Source organism: Numida meleagris, chromosome 2, assembly GCF_002078875.1.
Source record: "Numida meleagris isolate 19003 breed g44 Domestic line chromosome 2, NumMel1.0, whole genome shotgun sequence".
In the NCBI taxonomy this organism is placed as follows: domain Eukaryota; kingdom Metazoa; phylum Chordata; class Aves; order Galliformes; family Numididae; genus Numida; species Numida meleagris.
In genome coordinates, this window is record NC_034410.1 from 92,918,278 (window position 1) to 92,939,150 (window position 20,873).

Here is a 20,873-nt window from a genome sequence, read left to right on the forward strand (position 1 = left end):
GATCAGATGCATTATTCTGTGTGTTAAGATCCCTCTGTTGCTGGGAGACTCACAGCTGCCTTGATCAACTAATTTCTAGCCCCATGTAGCTTTGGACCAGTAAAATACCATGGAACAAATAAGAACATCTGCTGAGTGGTTTATTCAATGTTTAGTTTTTCAAAGAAAGATAGCCCTAGTATTTACTGTATTGGGATTTCTGCACATTTGATATGAGTGGGATATTTTGGTGGAAAACTATAGCTATGAATGGGAGATAAATGTCTCATTTAGCATATATGACGTGATGGTTTTACGATACTGTGATTTATAGAAATCTTAATAGATCCTTCAAGATAGAAATTCTGACTCTGATGACCACATAATGTAGTATGATAAGCAAGTGTTTTTGTTTTGAACTTTTGTTCAATAGTATTGTTTATGTTACTGTTATTTTTGATATAGAATCCTGAAGTAGGAGCATTTGATCCTTTGTCATACTGTTTATTCTGTGTAATTTAGTAACCAGCGTAAGCTGAGACTCAGGCTAAGGGAATAAGTGAAAGACAGAGTTAACTGTGTACATCAACAGATTCTAATTGTCCTGGTTGTTACATTTTTCTCAGTGAGCTCCCTGTGCAACCTCCTCCCCCCTACCACCCAAAGGAGGTTTCCTTCTTGGGCTCAAGCTCTGTTCAGAGATGCTGCAGCTGTAACCTTGAATCAGAGACAGTCATGAAGACACTCAGTATGTGAGAAGGAGCTGTGGGAAACCTCATACAGTGCTTCTGCGAGTGAGGCTTTTGTCCTGCTGGCCATGCTGTGTCACTGAGCTTCCGGTTCACCATCTTTTGCAGAGACACCTACCCTTGCTGCTCCCTTTGTATCACTCATCAGTGACCTTCATCACTAACTTCATATTTGTTTGCTTGGGAAGCTGGAAACCTACAGGACCTCTGGAAGGAACAAATAGGATTTAGGCCTCAGGAACATGCCTATGCCCTGTTCTATTTTTGTGAAATCTGTGTCCCAGGGGGTTGTCGTGGAGCCCAACCTGCACTGCATCAGCAAGCTCTGGCAGCTGTTCAACTCTGCACAGGGACCATTCACCCTCCTTCTGATAGTCAGTTTCTCCCATGAGTGAGAGAGCATTGTTTCAGGTTCATACTGGCTGTTTTGCTCTTGTAGAAGGACTCTTACAGTGCTTGGTTGGTATTCCTTGCCAAGAAGTAGTGACTGTCCTGGCTAGTGGATGAGGCTAATGATGTTCTTTTGACTGTGTCACTGGCATTCATTGTCAATTTACTTCAGGTGTGAGGTCCAGAGTTTTTCTTCAGTCTTCTGAAACAAACTTGGACAGGAACTTTAGCCTACGCATACAAATACTCTGTTATAACACGGTATTATGTGAAAATCTGTCAAATAGCAGTCTGTAGGAGTCCAGGCTTTCACACCAGCATTACAAGGGCACTGGAAAGCAAATTACAGCCAACGTTATAATGTGTTGAGTAATATAGAAACATTATTTTAAATGTAGCACCAATCGAATGACATAAAGATTGTAGAGTCTTATAAAAACATAGAAATGTTTGCAGCCAGTCTCAGTGTTCTTAGGACTTATTATGCTTTCTTGTCCATGTTTTTCTTTTCTTCTTTAGTATAGTCATTGAATTAATTCCCCACTGAAATGGGAAACACTGAATAAAAGCCTTGTGCAGGATGAACCATTTTATTTACTGCAGTTGGGTTTTTTTGTGTGTGTGTTTTGAAATTACACGTTTTGTGTCAGCTATTTACAAGAAAGATATTAGCAGAAGCTTTGGCAGAGTAGTCATCATCTTTATACAATGATGACAAAACTCTCAATGCCTCTCAACTTTTCAGGCCCCAGAGCTCATCTATATACTGAAAAGTCAAAATTCTGAGGATGATCAAAAGTCTATGTTGCAAATGCATTGAGCAAACATAACATGCTGGTACTGGCCTTGGCAAATGACCACATTGTGTTAGTGTATCTGAGCTCGTAATTCAGACTGCTTTTCTCAAGTTCTTGTGCCAGTAGTATAATCCACTTTACCAGGCTCTTGCCAAGGACTTTGTGAGCTGAAGTGAATCAGCACATATTTGACAACTGTTGTAGTGAATCCAAGTCATACTAGTATCATGGCAACAACTTTTCTCAACTCTGGAGAGCTTTCTCACTTGCTTTTCCCATTTGTGTGCCAAATTCTCTCCTGAATTTTACTTTATTTTCTCACTTCTCATGATGTAGCCCTCGTAATAATGCACTCTACTCTTTCAAGCTTTCTGTTTTAAAAGAGGATGACAGTTGCCTACTCTTTTCACATGCTGTATTTCTAAGCTTCTGAAAGGCTTTATTTATTTATGTTTTTTAGTAACATTCCAATTTGAGGACGCCATTTGCTACGTATCGCTATCTTACCTTTCTTTTGCATTGTGCTATGATTTTGCTGAAAGACTGAGAGTCGGGGAACCACAGAATCAAAGAATGGTTGAGACTGGAAGGGATGTCAGGTCAAACCTCCCTGGTCAAGCAGGGTCCTCTAGAATACACTACCCCTGATTATGTCCAGATGGCTTTTGAATAGCCCCAAGGAAGAAGACTCCACGACTTCCTGGGCAATTTGCTCCAGTGTTCTGTCACCTTCATGTTCAGTTGGAACTTCCTGTCTTCCAGTTTGTGCCCACTGCCTCTTATTCTTGGGCGCCACTGAGAAGAGCCTGGCCCCATTCTCTTGACACTCTCTCTTCTGACACTTACACACATCAATCAGATCAACCCTGAGCCTTCTCTAGGCTGAACAGGCCCCTCAGCCATTCATCATATGAGAAATGCTTCAGTTCCTTCATTTCAGTAGTCCTCCAATGGACTCTCTCCAGAAGTTAACTGTCTTTCTTGAACTGAGGAGCCCAGAACTGGACACTGTAATCCAGATATGGCCACACCAGGGCTGAGTAGAGGGAGAGGATAACATCCCTCGCTCTGCTGGCCATGCTCATTTTAATGCACCACAGGATACCATTGGTCTTCTTGGCCACAAGGGCACACTGCTGGCCCATGGATGTAGATAAGATGCACTGTTTTAGGCTCATGATAAGCGAGGTCATATAAATTTATATTTGTGTGACAATATAAGTAGATATGAGTAGATGAACATAAATTTTGCCTGGCAAGAATTAAAAATTCATTGTTTTTTACAGTTTTGGTGGATCTCTGGCAGCTCTTTTGTTGTTGCTTCGTTTGCTTCTACAGGTTTTGTTAAGGCTTTTATTTTTTTTTTTTTAAGAGAACGAGGATAAAATTAAAATGGAATGTTTAGAAAAGCCATCTGTAATTCATGACATTCTCCTTACAGGTTTTCAAAGGTGCGAAAACAACTTTCCTACTGCTAGCAGAGGTTGGTGGCACAGATGGTAAAACACATGACAATACTCGTTAAATAGTAAGGTTACATATTTAGGCATCATGCAGTGACTTTTGGTTAACATTAACAATATTTGCAAACCTTAGTGTTTAGCTGTTTGAAGATTGAGTTAGACTCTATCTATCTACATACTTAGATTCATACATATTTAAATCCATCTACATGGATTTATTCCATAACTGGGATTTGCTATAGCTATTCCTACCATGGGATAAATTGATTATGAAGTTTTAGTTATGAAATTCAAATCCACTGTTTTTCTCTTTTTCATTGTAAGTGGCAAGGCATGAGCTCAGGAACATCAGTAATGGAAGTATCAGGGATGTATACTTTCACTCTAAAATGCTGGACAAAAGTGAATCAATTGGTTTAGAAATTTTAATCCTTGCTATAAATGAGCATGTTCTTTAAAAGGAAAACAGAATATTATAATTATTTTAATTACAGGTGTATGAAAACTAAGAAGTTTATAAACTTTGTTCTTCCTCATTTTAGAATTTGATTTGTGCTTCTCGGATACGAAGTTCCCATGAGATGGTGTGTGAACTACAACACATGCATGAGTCCTGTTTTTAAAAAATCAACTCGAGTTCAGAATTCAATACATACACATACATGGTTCACAGATGTTTTAACTGTAATTCCTATAGTGTATGGACACAGTTATTTTTTCTTCAATTATTCTTGTATTTCAAGCATTTATTAAAATGTAATTAAAATTTTGCATAGAACATAACAGTTAAATGGACAGTAGCTAGTTTTCTAGAATAAGGTTGTATCAAGGAAAGAAATAGAGAGCATGGCAGTAAAAGGAACAGCAGGAAAAGCAAATGTAAAACCATCTGCCAGCTAAGTTTGCCAGATGCTACTTCTAGTAGAGTATGTTCCATTGCTTTGGCATCTGGATTGTCCTTTGTAACAATGCAAAGCTTTTGACAGTTACTGCATTTGTTAAGGTATGTGTGCTTGGTTTAACTGTCATCATTTCTGCAGAAATCAAGATTCAGCAAAAGCCAATGCACATGAAAAGTAGGTAGATAGAAACCTTTGAAAAAATAAAATACAGACAGACAATGAAAATATTTTGCATACATTGTAACTCATTTGAGAAGGAGGTTTATGTAGTTTCTATATCTTTACAGTAAGTCTCTGGGAAGATGTATGTAAAGTGCTGTTGTTTCTCTTTAAACAATTTTGTTTAATCAAATACAGAGTACCTTGAGCACAAAATAAAATTAAAGAAAATTTGTTGCTCTATGTAATTTATAGCACAAATCAGAAGAGCAGAGTTTTACAAACATTTAAAATATTCTGTCTGAACTGAATAAGAAAAGCTTTAAAAAAGAAGCCATATAAAACACACCCTAGAATATTTTAAAAGCTAAATAACAAATGTTATGCTAAGTGGAATTATTTACTATAAAGAAGAGAGAAAAGTCTGTGTTTCATGAGTTCCTTTCAGAAAGTCACTATTCTGTCCATACCTGGGTCTGGGAGACATTCAGGTACCATGATAACAGATAGCATAGCACCTTTTTAAAATTAATGTTAATTACAGTGCTGAAGTATTCCACCATGTGTAATGTCATACGAAAATTTAGAGCTCAAATTTTCATAAGCCTGTCTGGAGCTCCAAACAGTTGATCGCCTCATCTTAAACATCTCTAAGGAACTCTTTTTAAATCAGAAAATCTAAAAATATGTTTCCTGTTCCTCAATTTGGGAAAGAAATCAGCAGCTTTAGCTGCTTGAAATGCTTTATTTCAGTGTTTATCTTGAGTGTGAATATGCCAACTCTTCTATTAACTGTGTTTGCACTGAAATCTTGAGCTGAGAATATTATAATAATTATTAACAAAGTTCTCTAGTACTCATTGCAAGTAATAGAATAACTTTAAAGTTTGCCAGTATTGGTCATAGTGGACCAAAGGCACTTGAGTAGACGGATGTAGAACTCCATATTCCTTTGTGTGGTGTTACGTTTTTAGGGCTTTGTGAAACCCAAGCATTCTCAGGAAACCTGAGAAGAGAGTTACAAATTTTCCTACTGCCATAAGGATGAGGAATCAAAGCCTAGGCTGTTGTTGTAATCACTGAAAACACAAAAGCTCTGACAATTGTACTTCAAACTCTGAAAGCCTTTCAAATGCTCTTTCCACTCACAATTTGTAAGACTTTTATGTCAGTAATAAGAAACTCTATTATTTCTTCCTTAGGATGACTTAAGATGGACTGTCAATGTTGTGCATTTAAAAAAAGCCAGGGGCAATGGGTGGGGACAGGAGGCAGCTATTATTAAAAACAGGTGTGACTGTGTGTGTGCGTGTGTGATGTCTAGTATTTTTTTAAGGTTCTCAAAGTGACTTAGATGAAAATTGGAGGACTGGAGCAAACTGCAAGAATTGAAGAATGAGGAAACAAGTGGGGGCTTTGAGGAACTTCACTGCTGGGTGGCTGCAGATGTTGGTAATGATAACTTGCACGTCTCTCAGCAGATAGGGTATACATTTGTGCAATTAATCTGCAGTATGAGGCAGCCAAGAGGAAGGACAACTGTTAAGAAATTTGTAATTAAAGTATCTGTAATTTGTGTCAAGACAATTAAAGGGCAACAGAGGCAAGACAGGCTTAAAGCAAAATTATAACTAATTCTGTCCTCTGTCCTTCTGTCCTCATCTAGCAAACAAGTTTGTCATTTAGCAAGTAATGACAAGTCGGACTGTTTGTCAGCAGGACATCACAAACCTTTTCAAGTAAGGTGTGTTTTTCTTAACTCTATGAACCACCTATGGCTGAATGCAGCTTCTTCAGAAGAGTGCATCAAAGAATAACTCTGGTATTGAAAAGACTACTAATTTTAGAAGTTTTGTACCAAACAACTATACTAATACAGTTCTATTATCAAGGCTACATTTTATGTTGGTTGTATCTGCAAAACGTCCAGCCAGGTTCCTGATGGCTTATATACTTTTGTTGGTTCTTTCATGCTCAGTACATTATGCGTGGTTTTGTGAAGAAACTGATTAAACAGCAATCATTTGGCAAACAGGCGTTTAAGTTCTTCTATGCTGTGTTTTAACTTAAAAGCACACCTTGTCCCTGTAAGGCTCAAATGTTAGCACAATAATGTTTCTCTCCTAAGTAGCTCAAAATAAATCCAGTAAGGGGTAAGTTGCTTCAGACAATCAAAGCATAAGAAAAAGCCCTGAAGTTATGCTCAGTTCTAATATTCTTTCTCCTTCACCTCCTTCACTCTGGTTTCTGTATAATACCTTCCCTTTTGGATTAGATGTCTGTTGCTAAGAAAGCTCAGCAACAATTTTTGCAAAGAAATCTGTTTGTTCCAAACCTTAGCAATGCTCCCAGGCAGCAGGGTATGGGTTTCTCTTTTGTTATTTTGTTTGTTTTTCTACATTTGTGCTGCTATTCAGATGTCTTTTATTTTCCTGGATAAGGAAAAAAAGCATATACATTACACTGAACTACACTGCACATCATAAATGGTTAGATTTTTAAAAATTCCCCCTGAATTGACTTTTGCTGAGCATCTTTTACCCCTTCCCCCTCATGTTGTAAGCCAATCCTTATGAAAACAAGAAAGGAAAGAAAGAGACGTTAATTCAGTGAAATGCAATATTTGGAGAGCACAGCATTTACACTTAGCTATCATGTGTTCCTGATTGAGGCTGGTTTGAAGGCAGTGTATCACCTGCTTAGGCAGCATTTGTTTCTTTTAATCACTTTCATGCTTCATGTAATCAAAAGCATCTTGTTATTTCTTCTCAAGCAAAATGCTCTTATGGGCATTGTATTTGCTGCTTCTATTCAATCATTTAGTGATTGTAAAAAATTAGTGTCAGTAGTTGGAAATCTATTTCTTAAGTATTTGTCAGATAAACCTCTAGTTTCTTATTACTTCAGTGACCTGTTCTAGAAGTCTTACATGCAGCTTTAAAGGAGAGAGATCTAAACCATCTCTACAGTTGCTTGTACCAGTGGAGTTTAATGAAGTTGTCATAGTTCATCAAAGCAACCCCTCTATCTTGACCTACATGGGTAAAAATGTAGAGTTTTATTTAAAAACTGGTACAGCTAATCCCCTTGTTTACTGTTAAGACAGCTATAAGTAAGCAAACAGAAATGTTTTCAGTCATACTGGGAAAAGATCGTTCACTGAGGAGGACAAAGTGGAAGAATTCATCCTAGTTGTAGAGGAAAGGTACATAATGAAACCAATCATAATTACTGTAGTTAATTGACAGGTTAAACAAAGGACAGAAGTTAGTCTAGAATGCAATTATACATATTTACTGTTTATGCAGCAAAACCTGCAGTTTTAGTCTTTATTTATTGATTAAATAAATGATTATTTTCATTGATAACAATTTTAGGCCTGAAATTAACAGCAGATTGTGTACAGGAATCTAAAAGATTTCTTGATGTTATTTTTTAGAATGACGGCTCTTGGAGGAGGCTTAGTTAATCATTCTGCTTTGCTTTTATTCCTCATTAATATGTGCTTTTGTTTATATACATCGTTGGAGATTGAGTGACTTGCATATGAATGCTTCTTAATGCTAGGAAAGGTCTGGCCTTGAGTGAACATCTTTACTTTTGTCTCCTGATCTATGCCAGTTCTTGTGCAGCCAACTGCATGGTGTTTAGGCAGGGGGTTGAAGGGTGCCCTGTGTGGGGGAGGCCATGAGACACCTGTGACAGCCTTAAATGGCTCTGATGCCAATGGGAACAGTCAGTGGGAGCCTCACCCTGAAATATTTAGCAAAGAGCGACAGCCACTGAGGAAAGAAGACTTGTAAGGAGTCAGCTGAGAAGCGGAGGATACACAGAGGGACCACTGTTGGAGACATAGCTGGAGACACACCCTGGGAAGGAGATGCTCTGTGACAATGGAGGGACTTCTGAGAGACTGTGGTTGTGGGACACCCGCTCCAACAGGTGATACCGACAAGGACAGGAGGTGGGCTTATGTTAGTCTGGGGAAAGGGCACAACAGATGCTGCCCTAAATATTTAATTATTTGAGATGCTGTTGATTTTTTTTTTCCCTCAATACCTGAATCAGTCATCAAATGCTTGTTTTAACTGTCAATAATTTAAATTAAGTAAAATTCTTCAAGTTGGTAATGTTTTGGCCACAATACTGATCTCCTGAAAAGCGAGAATAGATATGGCACAAAGAAAGGAGGCCACAAAAGATGACAATAATCTCTCTATGAATACAGGACAGTTATTTTCTCCACTCAGTTCTTCTGGTCTCCATACATAAACAGGATCCAGGGTGCTTTGTGGAAATACTGGATTTCAACATTCACTAGCCTTTCTCTGTGTTACCACACACTATGCAGACCCAGCCCAATGTCTCTGACAGAACAGGGTGACTTTACAGCCACCAACTGGTCTTATTAACACAACACATTCTTCCCTCTCCAGCAATGGAATGTTGTGCCACAGTCCCTCCCCCCCCCCCCCCCCCCCCCCCCCCCCCCCCCCCCATTTTACTACTCCTTTCTCATCTTTCACTACTTTGCTTATTTCCTATGGCCCTTCTTTCTTTCTCTGTTTCTATTCTCTAACAGTAGATCACTTCCCCTTGATCATAGTGGATATGTCCCTTCAATTCCCTCCTCTCTCAGCTCTACCATCAGTTCTTCTTTCTGATCTGCAGTAATGATGGTACTTAAAAAAGAGAAAAAAACTACCTTTGTTCTCAGTACTTTCATCATCTTCTCTCATACTCCTTAAATGCTCCTTATCTGAAAATGAGACAGGTACCTCTCATCAAGAGCCATTCAAAGTGGATACAGCAATCACTGAACCTGTTCTTAATCATTTGTCTTGATTCTTTCTTTTCCCTTTTTTTTTTTATCCCTCTTTTGCTTTGTCAAGAGGAACCTCTGTGATTTAAAAGTAAAGGAAGAAATCACAGTCCCTCTTCTTTATTACATATTTTGGGGTCTGAATATGTCAAATACCAGTCAGTAGTGACATCAGGTGGAAAAAGGACATGCAGTACAGATCTAGAGAAGGTTCCATTGTCTGCCTGGAGAGAATAAGAGTTTTGCCCCTGATTAGTTACTTGGCATTAATGTAAGTCCTCTTGGCTGAGCTGCTGCTGCTGTGGCCAGCTCCTGGGTTTCACTGAATTGCCTTAAGCATGGACAGTGCAGGATGGCTAGTGCTCTCTGGCCAGCAAAAGTCTGTTCCTGTCTGCACATCAGTTAGCTATCTGCCTCTAAAAAGTTTTGTCTTCTCAATGGACAGATTTCCACTTCTTCATCTTCCCTTCTTCTGAATTATGCATAAATCCTGGGGAGAAAAACAAGAAAAAAAACCAAGAAGATGGCACGACTATCACTGCAAGTAATTATTTCACAAGTCAGCAGCACCAGCTCTTGTTAAAGCCCCAGTGCACTGTATGTCAGTAAAACAAATTAACCCAGAGTGGCATGCTTTTACGTAGGAACCAGTGGCGTCAGGGAGAGAGAAGCAGGTGAAAACAGGGTCTTCTTTGAGGTTGCTCTCCTAAAAAATCGGCTGAAAAAACAGATTACACACTGGGTTACATGTCTTACTTTCCACCAAGTCAGTAAGAGGTTTTTGGCATAAAGGTCCTGAGCTGTCACCTGATGTCAATTTAAATAGACAGATGACTACCCACAAAGTGAAAAATAATGTGGCGTTATTCCCTGAGGTACAAACTCCAATAGCAATCAGAAAAGAAAGCTGCTCTAGAGAGGAGAGAGAGCAGTGCTGACAGTGGTGAAGTTGACAGGAGTCTCATTTTGGAGTTGGCTGTGCTGATATGGCTTCGGTAGTTCCCAGTCTCCATTTCAGCTGTCAGTTCCCTTCTCCTCTTTTCCCTAGCTTCTGAAGCTGTCCCTCTTCTCATGTCATATGCTGCAAGCCCTTCATTACAATTAATACTTTAAATTAGCCCCCTAATGCTTACTAGTTTTCATTTCAGAATTTCAACAAATGAGCTTCAAGAATCATCCTTGTTTCATGCCCATGGTTCTTTTCATTAGACTTTTCTTGTGGGCTGCATTCTCTTCTCTATGTTCATCTTTTCTTTCCCCTCATATCTTTCTGTGTCACTACTTCATACATTATGAACAAAATTCCTCTTGTAAGAAAGCTAGTTACCACTCATCTTCTGGGCTAGCATTGCGAAAACATACAAGGAAGCAGATACGAAGAAAATAAAGCCCCTGAGGATTAAATACTGTTGGGGGGGAGGGGGGGGGAGGGGGAAGGCATCTTAAAAAAATATTACTTTCTCTGCCCTCCTCCCTACCTCCACTGCGCTACAAATGCTCTCTCAGGTACTTCACTAGTGAGTACTTTTCTCTGTTAGATAGTCTGGTCACAACAGAAAATTTTCAAATGGATATTAATTGTTATTTTTAGCTAAAGACCTTTGTGTACGTATAATGAAAAATATAAATTTACTCAGGAATTCTGTGAGATGGTATCAGCTGAAATAATGTCCTACCTTGCAGTTACCATAGCCATAAACATACCTACCTATTAATCTGTCCTTTTGCCAGAAAAAAAATCAGGACTATTCTCTTTAACATATCAGAGGAAATTTAAATAGAGCTTATTGTTTATGTTTAATTCAGGATCTTTGTGCTTCACTTTCTTTACAGCTTTTTGCACAGGGTCATATAAACTGGAGGTCTCACAAATTAATTCTAGACAATTCTGCTCTTTGATTATATGAAAAAAATGAAATAATATTCCACTTATTTTGTATGTCATTCCTGTAGACATGGGTATGATCTGCTCTGATAAAAAGAAGCAGGTTCATGCCATTCTGTTGGCAAACAAGTTTTATTGTATTTGTCTAACACAAGATGCATGTTATTATTTAACCAGGTCAAGAGGGGTATACAATGAACTCTTGCTTAACAAGCAAGGTATAAACAAGTGGGATTCTGCTGAGGCTGGAGCCGCTACCTGCCGCAAAATTTCTTGTGGACAATCTATGTGTTTTCTCTTTTTATTTTGGAGTTGTTTAGCCTGAAAGTTTCATCCATTTATAAAGGTGAGTTAATGGTCTTACATATTCTCTGCTGTCAGTCAGAAAGGATGGGTAAGCAGAGGCTAAAAATAAGAATTCTGGTTTTCTGCAGTTCCTCTGAACCCCTGAAAGAGTTCACATTTTCCCCTGACATTCTCAGTACTTGAGTTATACTGAGACGGTGTGCAATGAAGGGTTATTGTTATTAGCAGCTGTAACTTCTGTTGTCTTATTTTTATGCATTTGCTAGGAAAACTTTTTTAACCAGTATTGCCAAGGGGAGAATTTGACCTGTTTCATAGTCTTTTTTGCTTGTTATAGACAGAATTCTCATTAAGTGCCTGATACTTTTTATTCCTGAAGCATCTCGGTATAGCTGGAAGCATATCAATTGATAATAGAACACCTTTAAAATAAATTCAGTATTAAATAAACACCTGTTCATTAAATCCGCCGCTCTCTCTGCAGTTTGGTAGCAGATGCTACTGCTAATGATACAGACTGTTTGACAGGCAAGTTAGATGCTAATGGAATGTACTATAGATTAATCTAGATGCTTTAGAAGATTATATGCCAAAATAAACTGGATATCTCTCTGAAATAAAACAAGACAAATATGCTTGGAGGACTGAGTAAACTTTTTTTTGTTGTTTAAAAAGATGTTAAGCTTCACACCATTAGCCAATCTTTGAACTAGACTGAACTCTGCGAGGGTTCTGGCATTTTTTGAGGTTTTTATTTTCATATGTGTAGCCTTGCTTAAGGGGTTGTCTGGTCAAGGGAAATGAAATTTGAGAGGCACAAATAGGAAGTGGAGCTTGTTATAATATTACTGAGCTGTCTAGGTAAAAAAGAGATGATCCTGGTCTTTTGCAAAAGGCTTATATTTGACGTTTAAACTAGACAAGTTTATACAAGTGCCCCAAGTGAACTTAAGTTCAGTCTTTTCTTTTTTCCCTGTGGATGTAGTTGGTAAAATTAAGTTTTGTTACTTATAAAATTAGGCCTTAATGCTAAAAACAAAAACAACAACAAAAAAAAAACCTCTGAGCAGAGTCAGGGTTACTTTCTTTTGTGATTGAGAGAGACTGCTACTGAGAGACAACTCCACTTGTTTCTCTCCCAGTACAGCTTTTGCTCTTATTCCTTCACAAGCTGCCAGCTGCACTTAAGGAGAAAAAGTGTCTGGACAATGAAAGTACTCAAAGAAAGAAAAAAAGAAAAAAAAAAAAAGGCAAAAATGTCAAAAGGGCTTCCTGAGTGACCTGGGAACAAAATGGAAGAAGAAAGACAGTAAAGGTGAATGTGAAATGATTTAAAGAGAGTCTCCACCGCAACCTCTGTATGTGCAGTGATATATCTTAGCCTTATCATTCAGGAATGAGATTTTGGAGTTGTAATAAATAGTGTATGAAAACCTTATATGATCTCTATGTCCAATAGCAGTCAAAAGTAGACAGGATATTATAAATGGTTAGAAAGAGAAGCACAGTAGAAATCCCTTACTTCTTGATTTAAAACCGTGGTGCACCAGCATCTGTTATACTCTGTAGCATTCTAGGTTTTTTTTTTTCTCAAAAATATTATGCCTTTAAAAGGTCCTGGGAAGGGCAATAAGAACTATCAAAGGTATGAAGAAGCTTCTTGTGAGAGAAGACATAGTATACTTCCATCATGTAATTATACTATTCCCAAGTTACTTCTTACAGGTTTCTGTTGGGGACAGGACACTGCACTATGTGGATCTTTGATGTGGCCCAGGGTGGCAGTGCTGTGTGTGTCATGGCGGGAGGAGCGCCGCACCAGGGCAGATGGGACACAACTGAATTCCATGGAAGCATAGTATCCACCACTGCTTCCTTTTGAAGAAGTGTTGGTCTCCTGTCATATATAAAGCATGAGACTGCATGAAACTGCAAAAGAATTCAGATTACGAACTGTCTCATTAAGTTTTTCCAAATCCTTGCATTACGTTTTCAATTTATTTTTCAATTTTATTAAATGCTTAAATACTGGGAAAGTTTTCCTAAAGAAGTCACTAAGCAGTAACTTGTTGTTTTCACCTGTTTCGGGCCTAGTTCATCCTGCTGAAGCCACATCTGTGGGAACAAGTGGCATTTCAGCTTGCACCTTTATGCACTTTTTCAATAACTTGAATTTTGTAACGATGTTAACCCTAGGGATATCAAAACAGCTATAAGAGATACACAATAAAAATATAATTCCTCCTTCTGTTATTATTTCTGCTTATGCTGTAGTTTAAAGACTCATTTGTGGTACAGCCGCCATGGACTCTATTGCCTTTACATCTGGGAAAAATATTTTTGATCAGTAAGCTCTGCTGTGTTTACCAACAGGTACAGACAACAACATTATCTGTAATGGTAGCCATTTTCTGACAAGAATGGTGAAATTAAGAGCTGGCAAGAAGCTCCATATGGTTTAGTTTTTCTTTTTATTATTTATTTATTGTTTTTCCTCTTTGTCTGTTTCTCTTCCCCCTCTCCAAACACTTTTAAGATATATTTCCTGGTACACTTATTTGACTAGTTTGTTTAAAAACATAACTTTGTGTACTATAAAACATCTTTCAGATTAGTTGCTTTGCTTCCAGAAAATAAGATGGTAAAATGCAGCAAAGCATGCCTTAAGTCTCTAACCAATCCAGATTAATAGCGAGGGCTTAGTGTATGGCACACTACCCATTGCCCTATGTGAGAAAGAGGAGAGATTTTCATGTCTCTAAACTTTGCTGAAGACTTCCCCTGGATGGCAGCCATCTTTCATCTGTTATTACCTAATTTTAATCTGCTACTAGTTTTTCCTTTCAGAGATGAAGCTGGCTGACAAAATAATGCAGTTCTCTCCATTTTTATTTCAGTGGAGAAATAAGCACATCCCAATGAGCTGGCTAAAACACTTCCCATTAATACGTGTTTGAAATAACTCAAAGAATTTGAGCTGGATTGTTCATTGATAATAGTTCTCTATGACCTGTAGCTGAAAACATTCTTATCTCAGTTTTCACTTTAATTACAGAATTAGCTTTCCCCTCACAGTGTAGCCAAAGGTAAGCCTATCTTTTAAGAACTTCAAAAGGAACTTTAACCTATTCTGAGTATTTTTAGCTCTTCTGCTTCTCTTGCAATTTAACTAAATAATAATTAGCTACATTTTTTCAGTCTTTCTAAAAACTAAAACAGTGCTTAAGAAAATATTTAATCCTAAATATATTTTAACTGCTCTTAAATCCAAGATGTATTTCACTATTCAGTAGCCATAAATTCAGATCTAAATACAGAAGTCAGAAGATGGCTTAACTGAGGTTTCCAGCCAGAAAACAGCTATTTATATTTGTGTCTTTACATACTATAGCTACTGTTTGCTGCAAGTTATTCTCTACAACTTCAGAGGATATAAAGGTTTTTTTTTTCCAAGAGCATAAAGCTCTATGACAAGTTATAATAGCCTCATGACCAAGTAGAAACAAGTCATTTATACTGAGAGATCCTCTGATTTACAGAATTTTGGAAATTAATAAATAAACACAAACTTCCAAGCCCCTTAAAATGAAAATAAAGCAATATATTATGTACTTTTCCAACTTTAATTTATGCTTAATTATATGAAGTTGTTTTGTGTTTATTACTGTTTATAACATATCCATATAAGCTCAATTTATAATGTGTATTTTGTTCTGGTAGTTAATATAAACCTTAGGTGTGATGAAGAAAATATAATACAATTAAAATTCAGACCACTAAAATCTATGTAAAACCTATATAAATATTAAGATAAATATTTTGCAAATTCAATCTTCTCTACCAATTCAGTAGGAAGTTAAAACTGTCCATTTCACAGAATCATAGAATGGTTTGGGTTGGAAGGGACCTTTAAGATCATTTTGTTCCAACCTCCCTGCAGGGATACCTTCCTCTAGACCAGGTTGCTCAAAGCCTCATCCAGCCCGGCCTTGAAAGCTTCCACAGCTGGCCTTCTGGGCTGCAAGCACAGATTGCTGGATCATACTGAATCTCTCATCAACTGATACTCCTAAATCCTTCTTCTCAGGGCTGCTCTCAAGCCATTCTCTACCCAGCCTATATATGTGCTTGGGATTGCTCCAACCCAGGTGCAGGACCTTGTACTTGGCTTTATTCAACTTCATGAGGCTGGCATGAGCCCACCTCTCAAGCCTGTCCAGGTCCCTCTGTAAAAGCATTTGTAAAAGTGTTTGTAAAATATCCAACTGTACTTTAGAAAAGATATGTATGAAATATAAACTTTATTATATGTACAGCCACAGACATGCATCTTTAAAATTTACATAGTTTCATTGAAATCTCCATAACATTAAGTAGTGGAGAAATGACGCCCTTGAAATCCTTTACAATTAGCCTAAAATTAATATGTAAATGTCACCAATTAGATTAATCTAAACCAACTGCTGTTCCATTTCAAAAACAGATGTTTGTATAATAAAAGATAAGGAAGTGTAAATCCTAAAAATTTAGTGGAAGACAAATATAGTGTTGAAGTTAAACTGTATTTCACAAAGAATAGATAGTTAAATGAAAGAGTTTTAATTAGGTATGAAAGGCCAGAGAAAGAGAGGGCAGACTGACAAGTCAAACTTGCTTTTTATGAGGCAGTTGGTCATGTACCTTTAGCTGTGTCCACATTCTCTTTCAAATGAATCCCTGATGGTAAGAGGAAAGATCACTTGATTGTATGTATTTCCTGCTTGTCTGATTAAAGGAAAGATATTGCCATAAATATTCTTTTTTAAACCCAGAGAGCCTATTTCCTTTGTCATTTGTTTCTTCCTCTGTAGTTGCATGGTTGGTCTTGAGGAAGATGAAAATCCTGCTGGCTTTTGTGTCATCTCTTTCTTCTTTCTAGTTGCTAATACTTTATCTTGCTTCTGAAGATTAGATAATTTTGCAATCATTGGAATTTTACAAATCTAGTCAGTTTGTTTACTCCCACTGGGTATTTTTTAGCTTATCTCTTTCAAGAAAGGTCTTTTTTTCACCAAGATCAAGTGAAAGAGACAGTAAAGAAGAATCCGTAACACTGAGTGCTCAATTCCTTGATTTGAGCTAAGCATCTCAGGAACCATAGAGTTTTCACTATCAATTTTAAGTTCATTTAGCTTCATTTCTTTTTCAGTTATTTAATTATATTAAATGTAAATATTGTGATTATGTTTTTCTTAAGGGCTGTAAATCTTTTTCCACAGCAGCATTTTGATACTTAAGCACTCCCTCACTATAAAGTGTGTACTATTTATATTCAAGAGCAGATTTTTTTTGAATAGTCAGATAAGCATGCATACAACAGAGAATTCTGAGCATAACAAATAGCTTAAAAACTCTTTATTGCTACTCACCTTCAGTGATGGTAGTATGAAATCAAGATCTGCTTTTTATCTCTATCTTCAGACTTTTTTCAAATATTTGGATTTATATAAAGTATACATTTTTACAGTAAAATTGAGACCTATAATCTACTGATTTTATAGCAATGCCTTTTTTGAAAATGACTTTCTTATATCATTTTAATTCAAAATATGTTGGTTTCTAGAAAGCCTAAAAATGCAAAGACTTTGCCACTCCGCTATTTTCATGGTACCTTCCATCCCATTATAACATTACAGGTATGAAAGTCATAACACAGTGGATTTCACCCATTTCTTTTAGTTGTAGTAATATTTCAGAATACAGTAGTATTTATTAATTAATAGAATAAATCATACTTAAACTAGTGGATCATTTGAGTTATTCCTCTCATGAAAAGATCATGAACTCCTGAAGTTAAATTCTTAGAGCAATTAAAAAAATGAGTTTTGATCAAGTTCTGTTTTTCTGCAGAAGAGATAAAACAAAGATAATGTCTAAGTGGTTGCTCATTCCGAGATCTTGCCATACTATAACTTCTTCCTCCTTTTTGATTCTGAATTCCTGACCAATTCCAACAGATGGAATTTGAAGTATCTGTTGATAAATATACTCTAATTAACTTTGGTTTCAGAGAAAGTGTCTGATGGAATTAACAATTCATATTTTTTTTATGAAAAATAGACTGTGTTTTACAGATTCTGTAAGAGAGACAAACTAATTTCTCATCTTCAGTAACATCATTCTCCATTCTCTCTTTTTTAAGGGAAAACACATAGAATCCACACAACTGACCTTATTCTGCTTCAGATCAGTGGTTACTATCACATATAATTGCTTTAAGTAGAAGAGTTCCACAGAGGATGCCAATCAAGTGCTGCAAAGAGCGTGAAACATGGGGTTTTGATATTTCTCTAAACGGTTTCAGAATTTTATGAGTGTAATATATGAATAGAAAATGGCAAAGAAAAAACTGTTCTCAGCCTACTATGAAATCTATGTTATAGTGTCCTTGCTATTTAGTCTGGAATTTTATAGGAAAAATGAATTCTTTATGGCATCCATTTTCAAAGAGCATTTTAAATGTTCATTAGTAGATGTAAAAAATCATATATTAAACATGACTTACAATTTATTCTTTTTTGATGTCTGTAGGAAAGAAACAAAAATGAAATACAAAGCTTTCATCTGAATGATATATTGTCATAACATCTTAGTGTCTGCAATACACTTTGAATGTTATGAAGACTGAATGCTATGAGTCTTAACAGTTGTTTTGAAAAATATGTGTAATATATAATTAAGAAATTGAATTTTTTTAAAATCAACATATTGGCTTGATATTCATGTATGACTCAGATGTTCAGAAACACTACTAGATATAACTGAATTCTATCCTTTTTAATGGTTCATTGGCCATTACTCTGACTTGATTATGAGTCTAATTTACATGTAAGCGCTTATTACGTACCTCTTCGGAAGATTCTGCTTTATACCTTATTCAAATTATTGTCAGACTGAACAAGCATTATAATTCTATTACAAATTAGATTTCTACTTATTTTCTTCATTTGTTTATGTTCTTTTTTTAGATTGGCGTCGATATTATTAGCTACAGCAGTAAGTTGTTTACAAAACTGCATTAAAGCAGGGCTGAAAAGGTAGAGTTTTTAGTCTTTTTGTTCGGCTGGACATCTGGTGTCCATTAACAACCAAACATTGTGATGGGTTATTCATCTGTGCTGATATTGCACAAAGGATTTTGCCACCTGTTCAATTTTTATTCACTGCTTTTAAAAATATTTAGAGGGAGAGAGGTTTTATACTTTTGCATTAAATGTGAAGGACATATGCACATTTTGATATTTTCAGCAGGCAGAGCTTACAGAATATACTAAATCCCACAGTTTTGAATCTCATGAAGTTTTCTTCTTTAATTAAGACTTGCAATTATTTGGAACTGAATGTTGGTTTGAAGACCTTGAATACCACGTTGAATAAATCTCTGTCACAGAAAGTAGAGCTGATTTCCCCCCCCCCCCAGTATTTGAAAACCTGTATTTTTAGAATCAGAGAGATCCCCCACTCTGACCCTACTACTGATTACCTACGAGGTGGCACTGATTATTCCTAACTAGTATGAGATCACAATTAGTGATAAACTGAAGATAGGGAACAGATGAAAACATATCAGCAAACTTTAAGGAACTGTGGTCAGGGAGATAATCTCTTCTATACTGCATGTATAAAAAGTAGAACAAGAGGAAGACCTCTGAACTGTGTTTCAGAAATTCATGATAGAAACTTAATCCATGTAGCTGAAGTAAAGAGAAGTCACAAATTTCAGAGATTCAGTGAAATTGAGAATTGCATCTAAGATATTACTAGAATTTCTCGAATAGTTAGTAGAGTTAAGAGTTAATATTTCATTGCTTCTAGAAGAAAACATACCTGACTTGGTTTAGGTTTCTAAATAAAAGGGTTAATCATATAGACAAAAATAGTCCTCCGTGATTCACGTTAATCAAGAATGTAGTGGAAATGCTAAATCATGGCTTGAACCAGTGATTAAGCACCTGGTGGGAAGGTAGGGCCAACCCAGGGGAGCTCAGGTGCACCTGAGTAACTGAAAGGAGTGGATCTAGAATCCACCCCGTCCCTACCTCATTTAAGGGTTGGTAGGGGGAGGTAAGGGTACCTCTTGCTGGAGATCCCTGTATACCTGTGGCCTTCAAAGGGTAAGCAGTTCTTTTCCTTTGTTTCTGAGTCTATGTCTGCTGCATTTGAGCATATCCTCACTTGCTGTAGCTTAGGACTTTGCTACCCTGCTATTGTTGCTGTGCTATCCATCGCATTATAGCATTACAAAGAAAAAACTATATTTAAAATGCACATTGTGTAAAGGTTTTAAACTTACATGCTCCTTTTGGAGGTGAGACCCTTGGTATTTAAGTGAGATGTTAACAGTCTATTTAAAGCTGTAGTCATGTTGATATGCTCAGCATCAGAAAGTAATGGCTTAGAAGAGGCTCGTGTATCATCTTTTTGTAAGGGGGAACAATATTTCATGCCTTGTAAATAACAAAGAGCATGTGATTTCTTTATCAACTACTTGAACGTTACCTACCAGTGATTATCCTGTAGCTGTAAATTTGTTTGCATGTGTGTGAGATCCTGAGATAATTGAAGAAGTTTTCCTGTATACTTAAAAGCAACATGCAATGCTATCCTCCTCCAACCACTCCTCTCTCCATCCTGCAGTCTTTGGAATAGCCTTAATTAAAGAAGCTGAACTATTTTACACTTAACTCTCATTTAAATTATATATGTATCTTAATAAATTTGCTTTTGATTTGTCTTTTGCTGTATCAGGGATATGCATCAAATGTCATTGTTCTTAATTTCATTTTAGTTTGTTGTTGTGTTTTTCTCCTGCATGCTTGCAGAAGCTCCTGATAGTGAAACATTCTTTTTTAAAGAGTAGTAACTGAAAGCCAGTGACAGAATGTTTATTTTCTATTAGATACTCTTGTATACTTTTTTTTATATAAAATAATGTTATTAAATGTGTTATACCACTTGATCTTACTCTTTCAAATTACCTATTCAATATAAATGAACTTTAGAGAATAGAATTATTTCAAATGTTGTAAATTGTAGGTGTTTTTTTTTTCTTTGTTTTTGTTTTCTCTGATGACCAGAGAATCATACAATTGTTTGAGTTGGGAGGGACTCCTGAAGCTCATCTAGTCCAACTTCCCTGCAATGAATAGGGACATCCACAGCTATATCAGGTTGCTCACAGCCCTATCCAGCCTCACCTTGAGTGTCTCCAAGGGTGGGTATTCCACCACATTTCTGGACAACCTGTTCCTGTGCATCATCACTCTTATCATAAAGAATTTCTTCCTTACATCCAAACTAAACCTCCTCTCTTTCAGTTTGAAACCATTTCCTTGTCCGGTTGCAACAGGCCCTGTTAAAAGAGTCTGTCCCCTTCATTCTT

At 36.7% G+C, this 20,873-nt stretch overlaps 1 long non-coding RNA gene across 1 annotated transcript in view; it reads left to right on the forward strand.

The window, feature by feature from the left end:
* LOC110394128 overlaps nucleotides 8,196-20,873 on the forward strand; it is a 104,663-nt gene continuing 91,985 nt past the window's right edge. Inside the window, exons 1-4 of the long non-coding RNA XR_002435374.1 lie at nucleotides 8,196-8,381; nucleotides 11,324-11,492; nucleotides 12,595-12,767; nucleotides 13,178-19,605. This is a non-coding gene — a long non-coding RNA (uncharacterized LOC110394128). The remainder of the gene's footprint in view (nucleotides 8,382-11,323; nucleotides 11,493-12,594; nucleotides 12,768-13,177; nucleotides 19,606-20,873) is intronic.